The 25,493-nt window shown below is 32.3% G+C and overlaps 1 protein-coding gene across 2 annotated transcripts in view; it reads left to right on the forward strand.

Moving 5' to 3' along the window:
• Positions 1–25,493, forward strand: part of LOC148620026 (zinc finger MIZ domain-containing protein 1-like) — a 207,526-nt gene that overhangs the window by 46,183 nt on the left and 135,850 nt on the right. Inside the window, exon 3 of one of the 2 annotated variants that reach the window (XM_088580538.1) lies at positions 14,128–14,266. The gene's annotated coding sequence lies outside the window, so the exon portion shown is untranslated. Of the gene's footprint in view, positions 1–13,829; positions 14,267–25,493 lie in introns of those variants that run through there. The other variant, XM_088580539.1, reaches the window with a different exon arrangement.

The following is a 25,493-nucleotide window of genomic DNA, read 5'->3' on the forward strand; positions in this document are numbered from 1 at the left end:
ATCTTTTATTTCTACAGCAATATTTTTGTATCCAATTAGTTATGTTGCACTATTTTACTGTAGTTTTACACTTTTTGGGTCATAAAATAAAAGGAGAGCATCTGATAGTGTTCAATTATGGGAAATCTTTATCTGTAAAACAGCTGTCAAGTTATAATATTTCTATATCAAAAATAATAACTGGTTAAAACGATGCCAGAGTATAGATTTTTAGCTCACTTGGCCAAAGGCCATGTGAGCTTTTGCCATCACTTGGCGTCCATCGTCCGTCCGTCCGTCCGTCCGTCCGTCCGTCGTCCGTCCGTAAACTTTTACATTTCAATCTTCTTCTCTGAAACCACAGGGCCAAATAAAACCAAACTTGACACAAATGTTCACTGGTATGAGCGAATGAAAGTTTGTGATTTTGGTGCCGATCGGAAATTCAAGATGGCCGCCACCGAGGATCTTAGTTTAACATTGGACCCTATGGGAGAAACATGTAAAAATCTTCTTCTCGGAAACCACTTGACCAAATTAAACAAAACTTGACACAAATGTTCACTGATATGAGCGAATGAAAGTTTGTGATTTTGGTGCCAATCGGAAATTCAAGATGGCCGCCACCGAGGATCTTAGTTTAACATTGGACCCTATAGGAAAAACATGTAAACATCTTCTTCTCGGAACCACTTGACCAAATTAAACAAAACTTGACACTATTAAATGTTCACTGATATGAGGGGATGAAAGGTTGTGATTTTGGTGGCGATCAGAAATTCAAGATGGCCGCCACCGAGGATCTTAGTTTAACATTGGACCCTATGGGAAAAACATGTAAAAATCTTCTTCTCGGAAACCACTTGACCAAATTAAACAAAACTTGACACAAATGTTCACTGATATGAGCGAATGAAAGTTTGTGATTTTGGTGCCAATCGGAAATTCAAAATGGCCGCCACCGAGGATCTTAGTTTAACATTGGACCCTATGAGAAAAACATGTAAAAATCTTTTTCTCGGAAACCGCTTGACCAAATGAAACAAAACTGGAAACAAATGATCGTTGGCATGAGGAGATGAAAGCTTGTGATTCTTTTGCCATTTCAAAATGGCTGCCACTGTGGATCTTAACTTAACCAAAGTTTCCGCTCGAGAAAATATACATCTAGAGGTCGCCACATGATCTTCAACAAGTGGGAAATTTCCTCCATGTAGCAAGCTCTAAATTGCCCCAATAAAAACAAAGTGGATAAATCAGTGAACACAATACTGAGGGGGGGCTGGAGGGGGTCTGATCCCGGAATCCTGACTTTATTTTTACTAAATCCCGAAATCCCGAACAACAAAGGAACTTAAAAACTGCTAAAATCCCGATTCCCGGTGGATTTATTTCCCGAAATCCCGGGCTTAATTCTCAGAAATCCCGAAATCCTGAGCTTAAAAACCTCTGATCCCAGCATCCCGAAAAAGGTCCGGCCCTTCCTCAATACTATATCAGTTTATCATTTATGGTAAGAAACTAAAATGTTTTAAAAAAAGACAACTACATGCCAGTGACTATATTTCCTGCCTTGGGACAGGCGCAAACAATATGCAGCGGGGTTAAACTAGTTTTGTTGGATCCAAACCCTCCCCCTCTATACGGTCAAAGGCTAAAATAAATACAAAGTTAGACACACAGTAAAAATCAACCTGAAATACATCCAATTCATTAGAAAAGTACCTCAACAATTATTAACAATAACATAGAAGACAAACAAATGAGGTATAAACAATGAATGCTCGCAGTTACTGAAAGCAAGCTCAGTACACAAATAAGGATGACAAATCTTCAAGCCTCCCAACACAAAAAATATCAGTTACAAAACTTCCAAAGGATTTAGAACTGCAACATCATAGACTATGTTGGTCTAGCAAGAAGTTGTGCAATGACTAAAATGCTAAAATATGAATGATTAAGTTATAATGTAATGATCTAATAAGAGTATCAATATTTTTTCCTACAAAGACAAGATTTAATGATCTGACAACAATGTCGAATTTATATCCTTTATGAATCAGTCTATTTAAATAATTCTTAAGATTTGATGGACATTGTTTGCATTTATGTGCCTTGTAAACTATATTTCCATACAAAACTGGATGTGAAATGCCTAGTTTAATAAGATTAGTTTTTTAGCAAAGTAATCATGTTGGAGGCTAAGAAACGCTGTGTTTTGCAGAAATTTCATGGATTCCGCAAAACAATGGCAATTTCTGCATTTTTAAAGGCCTGGTTCCGGATTTTAGTATGATGGGGTTGCAAACTATGCATTATGTCCCCTTTCCAACCTGTCCCATGCAATAATTCCTGTTTACCAATGCTTTAAATTGCAAGAAAATCTTCATCTAAGGAAAATTCCTTGTAAATTTACGCAAAATTATATGAAATATTTAGCAAGTAATTAAACCAGGTGAGCGATACAGGCTCACGTGAGCCTCTGGTTATTTCTCTTTGTTATAAGTTCCGATACTACTTTTTGCATATCTACCATGGTTCATGTTTGATAGTTTCCTGTAATGATTATCTGCTCTCGTAATTCTGTCCGTGTTTTTTTTTTAACAGCAAGTAAAATAGTTAACTTCAGAAAATAGAGCTGGCCCATTTCTGCTTGAATGACCATTACCTTATGAACTACAGCAAATAGTATAGTTAACTTCAAGAAATAGATTTGCTCGTTCCTTGATAAAATGACAATCATCTAACGAACTTTCCTAAATAGTTTACTGTATAATTGACAGAGAGATGAAAACATTCTGTATGACACAGATTGAAATACCTATGACATTATAGAAAGTTTAAATGTCCTTATTTATTGTTCGATTAAATAATTTATGATTTTTCAACAGATAATGGTCATTCAATCATAGGAAGACCACTTATATTCTCTGAAGTGTACTATTTTATTTGCTGTGAATGTTTTCTCATTTTGTAACTCTTCTGCCCTTATTATAAACTGAATCCAAAACAACAAAATAACCTTATAATACTATACCTAATCATTTACGGGAAAAAAATGAACTAAACTTATGATACGTGTCATAACCAATGACTACATATTCATTCTAATGCTTTCTTTCTTTTGTTCTGTTGCTTTAAAATCAATGATCGATGCTTGAAATCTTGAAATGTTAAACAAGTCTCTCCGATATTAACAAAAGAAAATTCAAAAGAAGTTTAAGTATGGCTTAATTGTCTTTTTTTGCAAAAATCAATGTCTTAGTCTGTAGAAAATAAGATAATTATTAAAACATATATTGAATTAATTCAAAGACTTTGCTAAAATTATTCAATCTGCGGTTGTTTAGGAATAACATATTTATTAGGGATTGAGCTTTCACTTCTCCACATAGCAGTATTGTTTTAATTGTTGATTCCTTCATCATATAATTGATCCTCGATCCTAAACAGACAACCAGATTTATAGCCAATCCTCTGATGTTTTAGAAATATGAGTTTAGTGTAATGAAATGATTACCATTGATTTTGTTATAATAATCATCAAACAATTGACACAAATGTGTATCAGTGTGATGTCCCTAGTATCCCAGTATTGTTATACTGCAAGGACATCTCTCTCTATTTTAAGATGTCTCTGGTATTGTGTATTATCATTACCGGGTATGTCTTCAGTGTTGCTATCCTTGAAAGGGTGTTTCTCTCTCTGTACTTTTGAGGTCTCCAATATTTGTATGTCCAGGCCTGATTTTCTTCCTCTTTTCAAATCCAAATTTGTATGATTTTTTTTAATGAATATTCACTTCCCATTTTACCAACTTCTGCTTTGTTTCTTGACCTTCTAAAGCCTTATACATATATCTGATATTTCTTTCTCCAGTATTGCTATCTCTGTCTCCAGTATTGATTTGTCTGTCTTCAGCATGGCTGTCTGTCTCCAGTATTAACATTAATTTCTCCAGTATTGTTGTCTGTCTCCAGCATAGCTATATCTATCTCCAGTATTGCTATTTTTTGTTACCTATGTTTCAAGTATTGCCTTCTGTGTCTCCAGCATGACTGTCTGTCAGCAGTATTGACATCATTGTCTCCATTATTACTGTGTCTGTCCCCAGAAAGGCCATCTCTATCCCAGTATTGCCATTTTTGTCTCCAGTATTAACATCACTGTCTCCAACATAGCTACTTCTGTCTCCAGTATTAATATCACTGTATCCAGCATAGCTATCTCTGTCTCCAGTATTAACATCACTGTCTTCAGCATTGCTGTCGGTCTGCAGTATTACTGTGTCTGTCTCCAGAAAAGCTATCTCTATCCTAGTATTGCCATCTTTGTCGCCAGCATTGATATCTATGTCTCCAGTATTACCATCACTGTCTCCAGCATAGCTTTCTCTGTCTCCAGTATTGCTATTTCCTTCTGTGATTGGTTCAGTCAGTTTCACTTATCCTCTTCCATTGTGGTGTAAATATCAGACTTTGATTGCTATTGTCATGTTTGTTATTTATTTTTTGTAAATACTAACTCTTGATGAAACTCTAAATCTCCCCCTTTTTTTATGAATTATTTCAGTCTAATTCTTCATACAAGATTTAAGATTTAACAATAGAAGAAAACAGATTATCAAACAAACAACCTGTAGTATGTTGACATTGGTGCGACTCATTGTGCGGTTTCTAATAAGTTGAATACCAGTTCTCTTGGGATCACAGGGAAAGCCCTAATTTTCTCCCTGTAATGACATTTGTGATCTAGGTGCAGTAGCACTGAAACTTATTCTATGTTGTTTTTGATTAATTTGAAATTCATGGGTTTTTTTTAATCAGCTAATTGTTACATTTACAGAAATTACTACTTTTTATTAATTCAGTAAAATATTACATGGAAAGAAAATTGAGATATGATGCGAATGATCTTTATTTAAATGATTATGGGCATTGTTAGATGTTTGCACTGGCCTGGGTATCATAATAATAATAAAAAGTTTTTCCTCAACTCTTCAATTTCAAGTGATTTGATTGGTTGAAATTTTAGTTGAGAAAGGATTTTAGGAAAGTCTCGTTTCTTTATGAAACAGGGCCCTAATATGTGGTGTTTAACTCCTGAACATAATCATTTCTACTGATCAGGTGTGAGGTCTAAAATAAGTGTGCTTAGTATAAGAACTTTGTACAAAGGCCAAATTTATGGTCCGCTTATGTGTTTGGGATATCAATGGATGTTTGCTATGCAGTGTATGGTATATAACACCAGACCCAAATTGAGGTCTAAATCACATATATGCAATGTAAGAACAAATGCCATGCAGACTGATGGTGTGTATATATTGGACAGCAACTATGGTCCTCGTTTGGATTTGTAGTTAGAGGTGGACATATGATCCTTGATCCTAATACTTCTACAGATGTCCGGTCTGTTCCAGCATTTTACAATCAAAAAACTTTGGTCCATACAAAAAAAAACAACTATGGTCATCATATTTGTTTGGGGTATGGGTGGAAGTGTTTAATTTGACAAATGACCCTTGACCTTAATCCCTTCTACAGGTGCAGGGTCTGATCCATTCTTTTACAATTAAAGAACTTTGGTAAGAGCTGTTGGTCCATCAAGTAAGAACTTTGGTTCTCGTACAAAGTTCTTGTTTAAGAGGACAGAAATTTGGCAAAAAAATGAAATGTAATTAACTTTTGGATGGTTTATAACATATAATTATTTCACATAAAAAGGTGATACCCATTTAAGTGGTTGAAGGGAGAAGTTTGTCAAGCTATGCATTATGTCTTGTAACAAAAGAACCGCAAAAAATTTAAATGAAAGTTTTCTCGAGTCTATTATCACGTTTGCACTCTGAATTAAATATGTGCCTTTGACCATTGTTGAAAATTTTACTAAATTCCTCTGACAAATATTGAAGTATCTAATTTCACTTTGTATATTTGAATACTTGATATTTTACCTATTTAGAGTGAAACCTGTCTAAACTCTACCCCTTTCAGACAAAATAATGGTCTTTGTAAGAATCATGCAAAATCTCTAAAATGTGATACACTTCGAAAAAGGCTACATATTTTTATTTTTGTAATTTAGTTGTTTTATGGGTCTGTATTATGAAAAGTGTAATTATTCATCCCAATCTGTCTGCTCTTAAAAGATAATCAACATTGAAAATCCAATAGATTCTATTGTATTTGAGTGTCATTTACAGAGTATCTCCCTTAATTTTGTAATCTACAATGCATTCTATATAATTTTTATCTCTTAAGAACACAGGTTATATGAAAACCCAATGTTAATTTCTGTTTACTAATGCAATTCAAACAAATTATCAAAAATAAAAATATGTAGGCTTTTTACCCATGAATCACATTTTGCATGATTCTTAGCTGGAGTACTTCTTAAGTTTTTGGTTAACACAAGTTCAAAATGAATTGAAACTGATGTATAGGGACTATGATATGCTTAGTTTAGGCAGGTTTTGGAATAGTCAAAGTTTGGTTAGGAAATGTTTTATTGTACAATTATACCTGTTAAAACCAGACCTAAAATATCAGAAAAACTGTCTTAACCAGACACTTGTCAAAGTCACTTCATAACAATTTGAATGTACCTTAGTACAAACAACTGACTAAACAAAACCAATAATAAGTGTCAGTCTCTGTAAGAATCAGACAGTGGGTGAAACATGGTATGAAAAAAGCATCATTTTCATAGTGTAATTTGATTATTTGCACCATCAGAATCAAGGAAAAAAGACAATATTTTCCATATCATGTTGGTGCTTTGAGTTTATTATTAATTTCATTGAAATGCACTGAAAATGATCATTTCAAGGGCAGATAACTCTAAGACCTCATTTTTCTAACATTCTATTGAAAAATTCTAAGCAAAGCCAGTGATGCAAAAATTAAATAATGGTCTTTTCAAATAGAGAAAGTATCCTTGAGGGATATTACATTGTCAGATCAGTTGGGTTTTATCATGCATATTTCTGATTTTTTTCATTTTGCCTGATTCTTACAAACACTTATACTTTAAGTCAAAGGGGTTTGGTTTAGACAGGTTTCACTGTATAGGATTAAGTACTGGGAAACAGTGTTTCATATGTCAAAATATTCCTTTTTTGTAGAATTTATGCTCTACATGAGCAAGCAATGACTGTACAGGCAAATACTTTTCATGTGAAATTCATGTTAATACATTTTCACATGAAATTCACTTTACATGTATTGTATTTGAACAATGCATATGAATTTTATGTGAAGGGTCAATTCACCTGAATTTCATGTGAACTCATGTGAAAAATTTATTTGCTCAATTCGTGTGAAAATCAGGGGAATAATTTTGCCCATGTAATAATAGCCTGGAACCCCTTGCTTTTTTCACCCCATTTTTGAGTGAGGTTTTTTTTTTTTAATCTCCCTTTTCAAAATCTCTGGATCAACACCTGTGTTAATACATTTTGTATAAACCAAGCAAGCCTTAGAAGATCATTCATGGCTTTGTGTAAAGTTTTGATAAAGAAAATATGTGTGTTTAAACCTTTTTACAAGATTAAAGATTTATGAAATAATACAATATTATTTATGAAATCTTAGATTAAAAGGTTATCTTCAGCGGTATGATTCCCAGCTTGCTGTTAAACTGTTGTTATCATCCTTTCTTTTAATAGGAGAAATTTCCTGGGTGGTTTTAATTAGAAAATTGGCCAATATCACTAGTTACTACGTCATTTGCAAAAGAAATAGATTTTTTTTCTTGTGTTTTTCCAACTGTTTATGTATTTTGTTCTGCAACATTTTATTAGCTTAGTTGTTTAATCAAAGCTTACTATAACAAGCAGACAAAATGGCCAGGTTTTGTGATGGTTTGTTTACTCTGTTGCCATTGGTAGCACAGGCAAAATATTTCCATGTGGTTTTTTATGTAAATTTCTAGTAACATTGACAAAGATTGAGCAAATTATATTTGTGACATTTCACATCAAATTTATGTAAAGTGAAATTCATGTATAAATCATATGAATTTCATGTTAAGTTCATGTGAATTTCACATGAAGATTCTTGATTAAAGTGAATTTTATGTGAACAATTTTTGACTTGTATTAACTGTTTTCTTAAAATTGTACAGACAGTGGAAATGTTTGAATGTACCTCACTAAGTTATCCTGATTCTAGCTGTCCAGAAATTTAACTAAATCACCTTCTAAAAAATGATCATTGTCAAAGAAAATTTTATTTATTACAATATATTTCTCTAATTTGACCTTCTTCTAGTAAATTCTATCTGGTGTGAGGAGAACATAATCTTACATCACATTTCATTTCAAACTACATTTCTCCACTCTTGATAGTAAAATTTTCAGCTTTAAATGTTTGCCAAGGCTCACACTTTTTAATTTTAAAATTCAACTATAAAGAGTGTAAAAATGCTGTCGAACACTTCATACAGTGTAAAATTATATATGCCGCAAAATGTCTTTGAAGAGACTTAATTAACTCCGTCAATTTAATCAAGGACATATTGCATTATTAATATATCCTTCTTCTCCTGCAACACCAGTCAAGATACTGTAACCATACCCATCTATTGCATGTTACATAGGGAGAGATTCACTTCCTGCTTCTGGGTCTATGATTTATTGCTTTACAGTCATTATCCAGGTTAAGTTTCAGACACTCAAGGCCAGAAAAAATCATCATTGATTAAATAAACAATAGTAGCATAGAAATGGGAGATAAATATCCATGAACAGAAGTGTTAGTCATTGCATAGTCTCTGTAGTTTCTAAGAAATTAAATTGCAAATTATGCTATACATATTTTGAAACTCTCAACTTCTGAAAACTTCATAACTACAAATTCAAGAATCCATAAACTTGTGTCTCTTTTTTAATCTGTGAAAATTGGTATCAAAGAATTAAAGTACATTCACAGTAAAAAAAGAAAGACTTGGCCAAAATTTACCACCACCAGCTAATTAGATCATAATGTTTTTTGAAAAAAGGGGTGGGGGGATTTTTGAAAAACACCAATGTCTGAAGTTCACAATGAAGTCTAGTGATGGTCCTAAATCGTTCATGATATCTTAAAAACCAACGAGGGGAGACCATGTCAACATAAATGTAGGAAGAAAAAAAAAAAAAAAAAACTGACAGAAAAAGGACAAGCGCTATGCCATGTGGGAAAGACCTAAAAAAACAACAACTGACTAGTTCATCCTTGAACTTAAAGAGATAGACCTAGGGTAAGGGACATAACTCTTACAAATCATTGGAATGTTTGTATTCACCATTTTACATCAATTTCATGTATGCATTAAAGTAACAAAGGACTGATTACATTCTGTTTTAAAGGAATGGTGAAAATGAATATGGTACAAACGCATCACTGATTTAAAGATTTATGTCCCTTTCCTTAGGTCTACTTCCTTAACTAACATGGAACACCAACCTCTCTTTTTCTACATATCAGATCTAGGTCATAATGGATCTTGAATCATCTGAATGAGCATCTTATATGCAGAAAGTGCCAAATAAGCAGATAAATTATGAAAAAAATGAATACAGGCAAAATTATTTCACATGGTTTTCACATGATTTTCACATCAGTTGATAAAAATTTGTGATGAAATTCACATGATTTTCATGTGAACTTTTATCATAAAGATTGTATTAAGTAAATTTCATGTTCACATGAATTTTACATAAAGCTCTATTCATATAAAGACCCATTCTGTTTATTGAATTGTGTTAACTTCATGTGATGTTCATGTAAATTACATGTGAAGCACTATAATCGTGAATTACACATGAAGCACTATAATCATGAATTACACATGAAGCACTATATTCATGAATTTCGCATGAAGGATATTTGCCTGTGTTATGGCTTGATAAAGACCCATTCTCTTTATACATACAGATTAACTATTTCTTTTGAATTGTGATACAATCAATAAAATTTAATTATTGATATTGTAAATAATTGATGCCTATAGAGAGATTCTTGTATATTATATGTTTTTGTCAGATTGCGAAACCATACGAGTTTATTCTTTTTGTGTCGCGCTATTTCTTGGAATTTTATTTGATTTGCTGTAATGGGTTCTTTTACGTTTTAGTTTGTGATGAATTTAGTGGTTCATCAATATTCTATGACTCTTGTTGAATTTAGAAGCATTGCAGCAATTTTCACACATTTTATAGGAAAAGACTTCTATTTTTTGATGGTCTGAATGTCAAAGTTTAAGATATTATTTCTCAGCAAATTTTAAAACAATGGTAATTTAATGACAGAATGCAAATATTATGTTTTTAACTTGCTGTAATGAAGCACTTGAATATTATATTTCATTTCATCAAAAAAAAAAGTGAAATTTCTCATTATTATCATATTTTACAAATTTTTATATGTCTGTCTTTTAATGCTATACATGTGTCCAAATGCTGTAATTAACATTTAATGTTATGCCCATGTCAAGTCTGTCGGTCTGTCCTCCAAAATGTCACATTAATGTCACACAAATACTAAATACCCTTTGTGGGATTTAAATTTTTTTGTGTGCTATGTTATTTGAAAGATCCCTTTTTTTTTCCCCCGTTGTTTTCTTAAGGAACAATAGAAATATTGTTGTCTGTCCATCCTTCTATCAGGTCACACTTGCGGATGCAACTCCTTGGAAACAGCTTGTCAGATTTTGTCTAAATTTTGTAAGATTATTATTCACCATTTGCAGTTGATCATATTGCACTGCCATTTTGATTTGACAAATTTACAGGAGTAATGGAACTTTTTCACTTTACTTTTTTTGTGGTGACAGGTAACATATGACTACGAGTTGCTTGTTTCCTTAGAAATTAAAATGTGATTCATGGATAAAAAGCCTACAATTTTTTATTTTTGATACTTTGTTTGAAATGTCATAGTAAACAGAAATTAACATGTGCTTTTTTCATATAACCCGTGCTCTTAGGAGATAAAAATTGTATAGAATGCACTGTAGATTTCAAAATTAAGGGAGATCACTCTGTAAATGGCACTCAAATACAATAGAATCTACTGGATTTTCAATGTGGATTATCTCCTAAGAGCAGGAAGATTTGAATGAATAATTACACATTTCATATTATAGACCCATAAAACAACTTAATTACAAAATAAAAGTATGTAGCCTTTTTTGGGGTGTATCACATTTTTCAGATTTTGCATGATTCTTACAAAGACTGCTAAAGACTTAATAACACTCCATACTATACTTTATGAATGCTTACGTGGAATAAAATTTTAATTTGTTGTTAGCTCTAGTTTCATAATACTCTTAATCCTCCATCCTCTGTGTTCTAAATTATGATATGATCGCCCACAAATGCTTTGAGACGAGTGGCGTGGTAGACAAAGTGATAATCTTACCACCAGCGTCATAAAGAAGTGACAGTCATATTTCAAATATCTAGGATTAGTTTTTACCATGTTTCCAAGTTTTTTCTCTGTAGTGGTGTATTGAACAAAGATTGCAATTTTTCATATACTTCTAAGATATTATCATACTCAAAACATTTATTTAAAAAAAAATAAACTGGAGACTAAGGTTAATCTGTAATATTATAACCCACCCCCCAGCAAACAAACTTTAGGGGGTATATAGTAATCACCATATCTGTCCATCAGCTATCAAAATTCCTTGTTTTGTTTTGTTTTGTTTTGGTTTTTTTTCCTTGGCTGCTCATTTTTGTTTTTTCCCTCAACATCTTTCATGGTGAAATACTCTGCAATAATGGTTAGCCATGCTCAAATACTTTGCAATAACTGTTAGCCATGGTCAAATACTCTGCAATTACGGTTAGCCATGGTAAAATTAGGAATAAACTCTAAACACTGAAATACCCTTTGTTTCCCAATACATGTACATCAAATAAGCACAATGTTGTTTTTTTTTCTCATCTGTCCTAATAATTTTATGAACATGAATCCATATCAAGATCTTTCCTGTGGACTTCAATTTGCAGAATTGCAATGTAGCTTTTTTTATTTCATACCCTGTGCTACTCTGTATTTTCATCTTTTTATTCAGAGTTTAAAAATGGACATTGACAACAAAAAGGTACTAGATGTTGTTACATTTTGCATTGTAAGTTGATATTTACCTCAACTGTGTCTCTATCGATAATGAAAAGATACTAGACACTTAGCTTTGTAAGCTGATATTAACCTCAACTGCACCTCTGTCAAAATCTTCTGCACCTTTGCATGATTTCATGAAATATATCATTCCCCAATTATGATTTAAATAAGTATTAGAATGAAAAAAAATTAATCAGAACTCTGTAGGCCAAGGATTTCATTGCAAATGCAGACACTGAAGAAATTCTCAAATTAAGATCTGTATGTAATTCAAACCTTGTCATAAATGCCCTACTTAAGTCAGTGCACAGTTGGTAAACAAGGTTCCAAAAAAATCCATAGCATCTGGTATCAATAGTTGTTGAACAATAAGATAGCATAATAAATGTGGTTATGACTGTATTATATTTTAATTTAAAGCTAGATTACATGTAGGAATGACTGAATGTATTGTAGTACTTTTATTGTGATTTTAGAATTTCTTCTATGCAATAAGTATTGCAGTTTTGGCATATTGGACCCAAATTAATTATAATTTATTGCATTATTTGGTGAAAAAGTAGCTTTGAAGTTCAGAGAAACCTTTCTAAATGGAATCTAGTTCAAATTAACCACACTTTTCTAGTTTTAAAAAAGCATAATTTTTGAATTTACACCATTCTTTTTAATACTATTGAATTGTTTCCATGCATTATTTTAAATCTAAAAGGTCCTTTTTTCAAGTATCTAGTGGATTGGAGAGTCTTATTTCTGTCTAAGTGAAGACCACTAGCTTTATGCCAGTTATCTTACCTTTAAAAAAACAATAAGATCCATCACCCCAGCTAATCAAAGAGTCCGACCTGTATATTAAAAAATTATTGCAAAAAATGTGACAGATTTAAATTACAATAAAAAAAACTTGTACTTTGAAACTTTTATCATTACTGATGGAGGACTTAATGGAATAAATTTGAAATGAAATCACATTTGTTTTTATAATAAAATGAACATTTCGTGAAAAGGTTGAGATTTCTCATAACTTAAAAAAAAGGGAAAGGTTCACTTGCCTCCTCAGAAGAGACTATCTTAGGACATTAAACATCAATCAATCAATCAATCCTTTTAAAGACTACAATTAAATCTGAATGTTTATGTTAGTCATTCTCAATTAACTTTTAACATTTCATGCAGAGATTATCTACCTTTCATCATCAACAAACCATTAACAAATGTAATAATGCTGATTTACTTTAACTAACAAAATTACATATCCTATCCTGTCAATTGGTTTACCTCCCCTTGTTCAATATGCTCACATGATTTGCTTCATGCGGATTTATCTCCCTTTGATCAATAATTGAATGACTTGCTTCATGTGGCTAATAATTGGTAGAAGTTATTGTCCCATGATAAATAACCTGTGATTTTATATTTGTTCAATAATAGTACGTTTTATTAGGTTTAATCATTCAATTTAAAATGACTATGTTGTAAGGGTGTCCAATTAAATATTTATAAAAGCCGCTACAAGAATATCGGTGTAAACATTGAGACGTATAGGTAAATGTAAACTTGTTCCCCGATTATCTTGAGTAAATAGATATTAAGTCCATATCTCAACTTTTAATCAATGTAACTATATCATGTTATGAGTGAAATATTTTTCTTCATGAATACTCGTTCCTAATAGGGTATAATAAATCTTATTTGACACAATGTTAACACCGCTATGTAGGGCTCATAGCACAGAGGTCCGTACAGGACAACATCCTTTGCCATTATGTTATTGTCATTCAGTGAAAATTATGCTATTTGAAAAGGCTTGTATTGATTTTTAGCGAAGATAATCTAAGCGATGGAAACTGGTATTATTGAGACGGTCACAGGAGAAAAAGACCGAGGATGAATGACTGAAGGCTTTGATAAAGTTATCACCAATTGATGTGTATTGCTACAATCATTACTTTAATGTAGCTGTCGTGCCGTTATTGTCCCGTGGTTTTAAAGTATTTAAAAACTTTATAATTTGCTTATTTTATTCGACAGACTTTTAAAAACAGCGGAAAGTGATAGTTTTTAAGTGTGCAGTGTTGAAAGGCTATTGTTACACTCGAGTGATATGGACACCAATCTCAGGTGATTTGATCATCAGCTTCATCGACAGAAACAGCGGTCAATTCGCCAGGTATTTATAACTAATAGTCACATCATTTGTTTCTCGTTATAAGATAATTAGTCAATTGTCGTGTTGCTTAATTAAGGCTGTCTAATTAACGAATGAGTGAGTGGTATAGTAGAAATAGAATGTAACATTAAGCAATAAATAATGGGATATTATATGCAGTCTATTGCACCTCATGTATAAAAATACAGGTGACAGGAGAAAATGGTTGTTTAAACATAAGTCAGTAACAAATAAATTGTTTTACTACCAGGGTGTTAACAATGTTCGATGGCTTATTTAATTTCTATTTGATCTCGACTTCCTACAGGTAGATTTGTGTAAATAAAGATGGGGCAAAAAGGATAATATGTGTATTTATTATTGTTTGATAGCTATCAACAATACTGTCTGTATTTAAACATTTATAGATGCTGCAATTGTTTTGATTCTTGCTTCAATTTTTTGCCAATGATGAGGATGCTGTACAGCTAAGATAAACCTTTGCCAAATTGATTCATGAATGTAGTTGTACCCTATTGTTGGAAAGCTTTGTTTGTTGTATATTTAAATCTAAGAAAAAAAAATGATAATCAAATTGAAAAAGAGAATTCTAAGCTTTCTCGAGATAAAATGAACTGATAAAATGTTACACGTTATGATAGATTTTACTAATCTGCTCGAAAATTGTCGAAAAAATCATTCTAATGCACCTGTGAAATGTTTTAATTTTTTTGTCTGTGTATAACATGACTTTCTCCTTCATTGAATACCTGCTTACTTTGGTTCATTTATGATCACTTCCGTTTTGTACCCTGATATATATTCTTTTTGTAGTCTTATAGGCAGAACTGAGGAGGGGCCTGCCCCCTCCCCATGCTATAATAATTTTGTTCGTTATTATGAAAAGCAGGAAATCTCTAGAGTACCCCCCCCCCCCCTTTTTATTGAATCTTTGGCAGATTAAGGAAATTATTGATAAAGAGTCCATTTGGTACACAGACATGCTGAGCTGAGCTGCCCCCCTCCTTTATGCTCAGAACATTTAGCTTCTTATAGCTTCCTCTAGTTTCCGCAATTTATCTCCCTGTTGTCAAGTTATCTTTTCTTTACTGCTGGTTTCTTGCTGAGATTTAAGTCACCATTCATGGTTTGTTTCCTTTTTTTTTCTTTTTTTTTCCCTTTTTGTTCTTTTTTAAAATTACTGCTTGAACTGTAGTGGTATTTAAAACTATTAAATTTTTACCACTATCTAGAATGGATAGATTTTCCCATGAATTGTTAAATCATATAGATTTTCATCCCAGTATTTTTTTTCTTCCTTCATTGTTCCCTACCCCTTGACCTTTTTCACCAATAATACTGCTATCAATCTTGAGCTGTTTTTATACATATACATATACATATATGTATCTATAGTCCTTTTATTTGACAGGAATAAAAGCCATAAAACCCTTTTCGTATAGCTTCCTTCAAATGTAAGCCTCTTACGAGAACTTTTTTTAACCTTTCCTTACTGTTTTAAGATTCAGTTTATGCCCCCATTTTTTGCTTGAATGGTTGCTTTGACATTTCCTTCTTGCCTTTCTTCAATTTTTCTTTATCTTTTGTTTTAGAAAATCTGACATTTGCAGTAGGGAAACAATGTAAATAACATGGTGTGTTAGCACCCAGTGAACGAAAGGAAGTTCAAAAAGAATTCTGTTTTGGTAGATCCAAAGAGTTCCTTATTCTTAATAAAATTTGGTTTATCATGATATAAATGGAAAATCTCTAGAAATCACTTTCTGGAGCTGACATTCCTATTATGCCAAATAGTAGCATCCCCCCTCACTTTTCTGAATTTCTGGAACCACCATGGTTTTGTACACTGTAAAGTAGTGTTATCTTATTACAATGTACCATTTTTTTTTAAAGTTGATTATTTTTGTAGATCCTGTCAAAAAACAAAACATCATTTGATAGTTTCACAGATTTTTGAAGGAAGAAATACTCTACACTATGAATGATATTGTCTATAATTACTTTTTAAATGCTTTCTGGTCTACCATGAAAATAGCAAAAGTTGGTATATTATGAAAAATACTACTTTCACACTGCTTTGTGGAAGGAGTTGTTAATCTGCTAGCATACCAACTCCAAATTACATTGGTTTTCTTTCTTCCTTGTCATGAAGTTTGCTTCCAATAAAGAAATTACATGGATCTATGAAGGGATTTTCCAATCCTTTAAGCTGTTTTGAACATCCTAAAATGTTTGATACATTTCTGTGGTTTTGTAAAGTTCTTTTTACAGCCATAAAATTATTTAATGTAGTGTCTGGTACACAATCTTGTGGTTTTATTTCTTTGAGTCAACTTATGTCAAACATTGACAGGATTATTGTAATTTGATATGCCCTGCATATATATATAGATTTTAGTCAGTATGTCTGTTTGACCCTGTGTTTTCTAGGTGTGTCACCTTTAAAGGTTTGTTTAGATTTGAAAGAATAGAAAAAACAAATTCTTGGTTATTAAGCACCTTCCAGAGCATGTGGAGTTAAATAGTAATTTTTTTTTAGGGGGGATGGGGAATTGTGGTTATACCTATCCTAAAAGATGTCTATAATTTTATTTAAGAATGATTTTTTTACACAGTTCTATAAGAAACTTGACCTCTTTTAAAAAAATCAACAATTAAGAAAGTGTTACACTGGGGGGGAGGGGGAGGGTGTGTGAAGTCACAGTTTCATTCATACGATAATGAATAATGAAACTTGGTACACATGCCTTTCATGGTATGCAATGTCTGTCAGTCTGTCCACACATTGTATATCTTAGTTTTTCTTGTTTTTAATTTCAAAGTTATAGAACTTTAAGATGTCAAGAAAAAAAGGGGGATGGCAACAAATCATAGTACTTTACATTGGGTGTAACCAGATTTTTAAAAGCAGGATGATTGAATATTGTGAATGTATTTCCTTATTTGCTTTATATGCTTTATTAATTACATGATGTCCTGGTACCATAGAGATTTTATATATTATACCATTTGTAGTTCAAAAGGTGCAATTCTTGAAAGATTTTAAGTTTTGATATACTCAGTTAAATTTTATGATATATATAGAATGCAAATAACTTTCAGTAGCTATAAATGATCATAAAACAAATGTACATGTCATTACTTCCTTAATCAGACTTTCCACTATAGCATTTAGTGTTCACACTGTAGCATTTAGTGTTCACACTGTAGCATTTAGTGTTCACACTGTAGCATTCAGTGTTCACACTGTAGCATTCAGTGTTCACACTGTAGCATTTAGTGTTCACACTGTAGCATTTAGTGTTCACACTGTAGCATTCAGTGTTCACACTGTAGCATTTAGTGTTCCCATAGGCATATTGTTCACACTGCAGCATTCAGTGTTCACAGTGTAGCATTTAGTGTTCCCATTTGTATATTGTTCACACTGTAGAATTGAGTGTTCACAATGTAGCATATAGTGTTCATACTATAGCATTTAGTGTTTCCACAAGCGTATGGTTCACACTATATCATTTAGTGTTAACATTGTAGCATTTGGTGTTCACACTATAGCAATAGTTTGTTTTGGTATCATATGTATAGATATGCTTGAAGCAAGGATGCTAGCAATTACAGGATGCTTGCAAATGGGGATAATCCACCTTAAGGATTTATTGTTTTTCTTGTGGTGTTTGACTTAGGGGATGGATGTTACACATCTTTATCAACGCCTCCCTGAGTAATCTGGAAACCTGCCTAAAATGGACATTTTGGAAGTGTTTTATCATTTTCAAGTCCCAACACACAGGTCAAGTGATATTGGTTAGAAAAACCTAGTTATTATATTCCATTTTTATTCCTCGCCACTTTGCCACTGTCCCATCACACTTATTGACGGAACTCTTCGGAAAACTGCTTGATAGATTGTGTTCAAATTTTGTTGGATTTTTGTTTGGTCACCATTTGTAGTTTATCATATTGTGCTACCATTTTTATTCGACAAATTTTACAGGAGTTTTGGGACTTTTGCACTCCCAACTTTTTTTGCGGCAGTGCTATTATATAGCTATGAGTTGCTTTTTCCTTTTGCAAGTAGAAAACTGGAATTTTTAGATGAATTTATTAAGTTTGTACAGCAGAAATTTATGGTGGGAATGTTTGTTTTCATTTTAAGCTCTCCATACAAAAAAAACAACACTTACAAAAGTCCAAGAGCGACTGTTAAGTCTCTTTTCAGTTTCAGTGCATTTTGAACCTGTGGATACTGAACAAAACCAGTAGTCTAAAAGAGGGTCAGTTAACCTGAAGAAGGAGATTCCAAACTTTAAGGTTGGAAACATGAGTTTGGAGTATTTGGACTTTTCCAACCTAAAAAAAAATATTTTCAGCAGAAAAGTGAATTTGGAAAAATAAATATTCGGAATTCTGCTGTATATTTGGAAAAATAATTTGAAATTCCAAGCTTCATTTGGTACATGTATATTCGAAAGGAATTCCTAACTTAAAGCTTGGAACTCCAAGTTATGTTTGGAATCTCCTGCTGTGGGAAGTGATGCTATTCAAAATGTACTATTACAATCCAACATAAGAAGGCCCTGTACTTCTGCATAAGATTTTGAACATAAATATTTCTCTTTAAGGGTCTTATTTATGTATGCATTATCATAAAAACATTCACCCAGACAGTTTTTATATCATCTTTAACCTTTTGAAGATTTGTCTGAGCTTTTAGACTTAAATTTTTGTTGCAATTCATTTTCACATAAAGCACATGGGGAAAAGGGGAGATAATTTGAAGCTTTTTAATTCATAGGGTTTCATGTATTGAATTCAAAACCATTTTATTGCCTTGTAAAATATTTATTAAACAGCCTAAATTTTCCTTTTAACAAAACTTTATTGTTGCATCTTTGACTAAGTCGAATATTTTGTAATTTTGTATATAGACTTTAATTGAGAAAGCGGTTACTTTCTCCATTTAATTTAAACATTTTCTTACAATTTGGTGTAGTTTATCTTGACAAAAAACTTTGTTGCACAAAGAAGAACCTTGAAGGCATATAAAATATCTGTGTTAAATGCTTTTTTTTGTTGTGACGCTCTTTATGATTTATGGAAGGTTGTCTTTGTTAAATATTTGACAACTGCATATACTTATCTTTATGAGAAAACATTTTGTCACTTTTTCATTAATGTGCTGTATTTTTTCTTTTGAATAAAATCATAATTTCATGATTTTATCATAACCCAGCTGCAAAGCCCTAGTTTTAAACTACTACACATGCAATAATGATATTCAGGGGATAGAGTTGTATGTATATCTGTATGTTTTTTTACCAACATGTATGTAAATGATGCACATCTTTCATTTTCATTTATGGACAAATTTCAAAAAGACAGAATCTTCTGAAACGTTATTTTTGAAAAACAAAATATCTTCCATACTTATTCTTTTCACAAAAAGGGGTAAGAGTGAAATTTATCGTAAGTAATTTTGTCATACTGTTTTTCTACTGTGATGTCATAAATAATGACTTTCTTATGGCTGTTGGTGAAATCGATGACAGAGCTTCAGAGGAACACCAAGGATTTCAAGTTTAAAGTGTGCATTTACTTTAAAGAAACTATAGAGTTAAGATGGTGAGATATTTTGAGAAGAAATGGGAACAACTCCATGTTAAAAAAATACTTATATTTGACTATTTTATTAGGTAATTTTGACTACTGCCTCCTCTCCTTAATTTAGTACAAAAAATTGAATAATGTATTTTAATGTCTTTTTGAGCTCAAAACTTAATCCATATCTGAATTATAAAATAGAATGTTGATAATCCACCCAAGGGTGCAATAAACAAATCTTTATTTCAACATTTTGATTGAAACAACATTTGAATGAACTTTTCAATTACACTGATTTTTTTTACAGATCACAGTTGTGTCTAGAAAAGCAAAGAATGCTTACCCTACCGATGCACCTGGTCCATGATCCCAGTTTTTTTAGTTGCTTGTTTACTTTTGTGTCTTCGTAAAGGTTATTTGGATTATTTCATGTTCTTTGTTGTGTGTGTCTGATCATTGTCTTTGGATAATTTTCTTTTTGATTATTGTTCAAATCCTGGTTCCCTTGATATCATGAAAAGATATTTTAACCTAAAAATTTGATGATGCTAGGTGTGGTCTTTCATCTATTTCAAAAACACTGTTAAATAGGCTTTATCCAGGTCACTGCCTTCATATTTTAACAGATGGTGAACTTCAAGAATTTGAATAGAAGTCAAAACTTCTGAATGTTCCACACTTTTGGCAAAAAAAAAATGAAACATTGAAACATTTATTGCTTGCATGAAATTTGTTTTGACATCGGCAGTTTTCATAACTTGTTCAAAAACCCATTTTCAGCTGTCAATCTTCTTTTACTTTTTTGCTTCAAACAAGATCTTCAAAGAGATGCTGATAAGAAGAAAATAACTTAAATTATATAGCAGTTTGAAACACATTAAATGTGGTTTTTAGTAACCAAGTTGGTTCCTCTTTGCGTTTCCAATTTACTTCTTATTGAAATTGCACATGTATGAACATTTTCTAACAGACAAGTGCAGGTTATCAATGACCTTGTAAAATATATTGTTTACAACTCATACACATAAGTTTTAAGTGAGTAAAAACAAATTTAACAACAGGAACATAATAAGGTAAGAGTTATGGTTCTTGATATTAAGATGCTGTAATGTAGATTTTTTGGAGGCTATATTTGTGAAATGATTTTATGTAACCATCAAATTAAGATTGATGATAACAAATCTTCAAGTACAAAACAGCTATCTCCATTTTAGTTAAACTGGAAGTGTCAATTTAAATTTTTTTTTTTCAAAAATACCTGCTTGTGCTTAAATTTTGTATGCTATCAACCAAAATGAATACCCTGAAATATATGGTGTCATCCAGTGAAACTTGACATCATACTCTTACTTGATTTGGTAAAAAGAAACAGTATGAATATTATTAAGAGAAGCTGTTCGACCAATTTTAATTAGTAACTGACTCTTAAAGAGTTTTTAGAAGTTTTTTTCAGTATTTTTTTATTAGTATATTTATGGAAGAGTTATTGTTCTTTAAGACTTGTAACAAACATTGGTTATCTCCCCTAGATACCTTACATGATATTTATATTCAGTTTCTATATTTGCTGTGTTTTTGGTTTATATCCATTGGTATACAGTAAAACCTGCCTAAAACGAACTTCTTTCATACTTCAAAATTGGTTTGGTTTAGATAGATATTCAGGTTACCAAAATCAAAAATACATTTGAATTGGCATCTAGAAACTTAAAATGGTGTCTGGTTTAGACAGGTTTTTGTTTTATTTGGGGTTTGGTTGAGACAGGTTTCTGCCTTTTACTTCACCCCTCATCTGCACCTCATTCCATAGCCAACAAGAAGGTCAGCACAGAAGACCAGGAAGTATAATTAAAATACATTTGTATATCTCACACAAGAACATAAACTTTATGATTAGCCATTATATATTGTTTTAGGGTAATAACTTGTTTAGATTGCTATAAATAACTAGCCACTGCTACTACATAAATACAAGCCATCTAAATGCTCATTTTACTACTCTTATATAGAGAGCTTAATACATTTTGAATTGCTTCGGAATTAATAGTCAAGTGCTCAGTGGAAATACTTAGGCCTAGCAGTATAATCATTTTTGTTTCTTTTTGGTAGGTCAATTGTTTTTGTACTGAAATATGAAACCATTATCAGTCAATCAATATTTAATTATTCATTTTTTATCATTTCCCCAACTTTTTTTGGTAAGGTATAGGTTTGTGTGGGGAGGGGGGAGTCAAGGAGACACCTTGGGAAAGAGGAATTTTAAGGGGAAAAAAGTGTGCAATTGATTGATTTTTTTTTCTTTTCATGTACAGTCAAATTTGTCTCAGTGACCACTTGTATTCAGCAATAACTTGCCCTAAAAGACCATGATTGAAATATCCCAGCATAGAGCATTCTATGTAAAATTAACCTGTCTCTAAAGACCACCAGTTTGTATGTTGCTTGGCCCAGGAAGCTTCCGATCTTATGGCCTGATGAAGTTCTTTGCAATTTCCCTAACAAAGTCCGCAGCTCAGAAGGGAAAGCATATGCTACAATGGCCCAGCCATGTGGGACCGACAAGGTCTCATGTAGACTTGGATTTTGCTTTCCCATGGAAGGTCACACAAGACAAGTATCACTGTACATGTATTTCTATTTTATCTTTTAGCAGAATCAGGTAAAATTTTATAAACATAGAAAATCATCATAATCCCATTACTAAAGTAACCACAAATCAGAAAAATCACAATAATCGTTGTAATCAAACTGTTTGTAAATCACAATCCTATCATGTTATTTACACATGATTAAACCAATTAAGTTGGAGTAATCAGGTAGCCAAACAAGATATTTCTGACATTCACATTTGTAACAAGTGAACCTGAACATCATAGAACATCTCACTATCTTCTCACCTTATATCCAATTATTTATAGCCAATTGGCCAGTTTGTAAGGCCAAGCAAACAAAATTTGTGTGAAATGGTTAGTCAGTCAGCAGGTCCTTGCTCCAACTTCCATTAAGCAAATCATTTGAACTCCAAGCAAACAATAAGCCTAACTCATATCAAAAATATATTGAATGAGGTCTTATTTGATGGCCTTTTCTTAGTATTCTAGATATCATTGCAATAAGTGATATTTAATTTTTGCATAATCAGGAAAATATCCATTCCTCGTAAAAACCTTGAAGTTTGCAGTTCAAATTATGGGATCCCAGTATGGGATTGCACCTTTGTCAAAATAAAGCACCCATAGATTTACAGAATGTTCACTACTACTATTATTAGGAGATTTTAGAGAAAAATACATTTTTTCAACATTTTAATGACTTGCACTCTGTATTTTAAATATTCTAAGCTCAATTTTAATTGCTTCTAAAATCAGATGCTTTGGGGTTTTTTTTTAACATATAAACACATAAATTATTTTCTTGGCCTAAATGTCTTGAAAACGAGTGCTACACAAAGTAGCTTATTTGTCTGTTATTAGACTTGATGGTCAAGTTTGTGGTCATTATTAGAAACCCCATGATTGATAGGTCAGCTGGCTGCATTGTTTACATAGAAATCTCTGTTGATACTCTCTGTTAATTAATTGATACCCCCAATTCAACACTGCTTAAGTGAATCTGTGTATCATTTCTGGGGGATTAATTTCCAATTTTGAAGAAGTTTCGTGTTTGTTTTGTTTTTGTTTGTAATTGAAGATTTGTAGAATTAGCTGTGTTTTTGTAAAATGATTACTGTGTCAACCTGATGTCGATTTCAGTGTCAGTTTCACAAAATAGGTAAGCTAACTAATCATTTAATGTTCGGCTAGAGAATATGTGATATCATTGTTTAGAATGTTGCCACAGAGGCTAATTTCTAGTCAATTGATCTTGTGACTTATATAATTTCTGAAAGAACAAAACCATCAAGTAATGAACCAGGGCATTACCGGTTATGATTGTCACTTGAATTAAATTAAACTCCATTTAGCGGGCAGTTGTGTGGTTAACAAGACATAGGAAAAAAGGTATATGGGGAAATGGTATTGAAAAATCATCTGCTAATCAACCGCTTAATTAAATGCATCGAGTATAGGCATTTTGGGTAAAGAGAAACTAGAACAATATTGGTGTTGAATATTGTTGACATAGCTACCAACAGGAAAAAAAAGATATCGGTGATATTAAGTACTTCTCCTTCTAAGAATAAGACAAAATGTGTATAAGGTGTGGCACATGAAGTAAAAATACACAGAGGTTTTATTGCATTATCCAAGTATTAAGTATTATCCAACCACATAACCTCAAGAAGTTACTGTCAAAGTGTTTGTAAAGTTTGCCTTATTGAAATATTGATATTTCAAATTTAGTTGAAATGCACTATGGAAAAATGGCCGGAAAATTTTCTTGAAGTTTTTCTTTATATAAACCAATGCTTCAGGATAAATTTAAATAGCTTTTCAGTTGTTTTCTGGATGTTTTTGAATATATTTGAGGCAAAAAAGACCAAATTGAGAAAAATGATGTGCCACTCGTTGCCTGATTCTTACACAGAACGGTACTCTGTGATACCAAAGATACCAAATATCAAAGATGGAACACAAAGGGGAGAGGGGAGGTGAAGGTGGAGTTAGTAGTTAGTAGCGAACTTTATTTTAAAAAAATTTGGTTTATTATATATAAATAATTGGAAATCACTGGAGCAGGTCCCCTTTTTCTGGATCTATCACTGAATACTTTGTCTTATATTAATGTTATATTAAATGACATGTGAAACAAGGCAAGTAAATAGGGGGCAGGGGTTGAATTGTTAAAAATCAATATTACATGCCCCAAAAAATGTTTTTGCTCACAATTTTCTTTTTTTTTTTTTTTTTGGGGGGGGGGGGCATACATTAGCACACTCATCCTTAGATCAGCACCTGATTACGAAGACTTTTAAAATGGATATACACTGCTTCTCCACCAAACACACTGCATTTAGGACACTGAGTAACAACTGGTTGGCTTGGAGTCAGGTTAATGGTACCATATTGGGTAATATGCCTACATGTGAACAATCCCCTCTGCAAGCCAGCACATAACAAATCAGGCTTTGGGTGTTGTACAGGTGAACATGAGGATCGGTTTGATCTTTTCCTGAAATGTATGAAATATCTGCCATAGGATGTAGGCTAAAAACCACTAATTCCACTTCCCATAGGCTTCTATGCTAATTTCACAATATTCAATGGCTTCTCTGGACTTTACCTTAACTTTAATCTGCAGAGGACTATATATATCAGCATGATTCTACATATGTCAGCTCACAATCCTCAGAATGGCATGTGGGGTTAGCAGACTTGCAGTGCAGTACTGGTCACCGGAAGTGAAGTGTCTATAAATAGCATGGGAAATCCCAGTGTTTTCACAAGATAGGGGTATATTTAGAAATCATTATGGAGATTAGGCTTCACATCACAAGAAGCAAAATGCACCTATAAAATGTACAGAAATGTTTTTCCTTTCAGAAACTGTTTAAATTTTTTAAATAAGATGAGAACTTTTTTCACAGCACTATGAGGAAGAGGGGTAATTTCTGCGTAGGACTATTTTTGCGTACGTTCCAAATGCTCATTGGTTGAATTGGTGGTCTGTAACCTGTATAACTTCA

This window comes from Perna viridis, chromosome 4 (assembly GCF_037379345.1).
Source record: "Perna viridis isolate PV_CMFRI_1.1 ecotype Kerala chromosome 4, ASM3737934v1, whole genome shotgun sequence".
NCBI classification, from domain to species: Eukaryota; Metazoa; Mollusca; class Bivalvia; order Mytilida; family Mytilidae; genus Perna; species Perna viridis.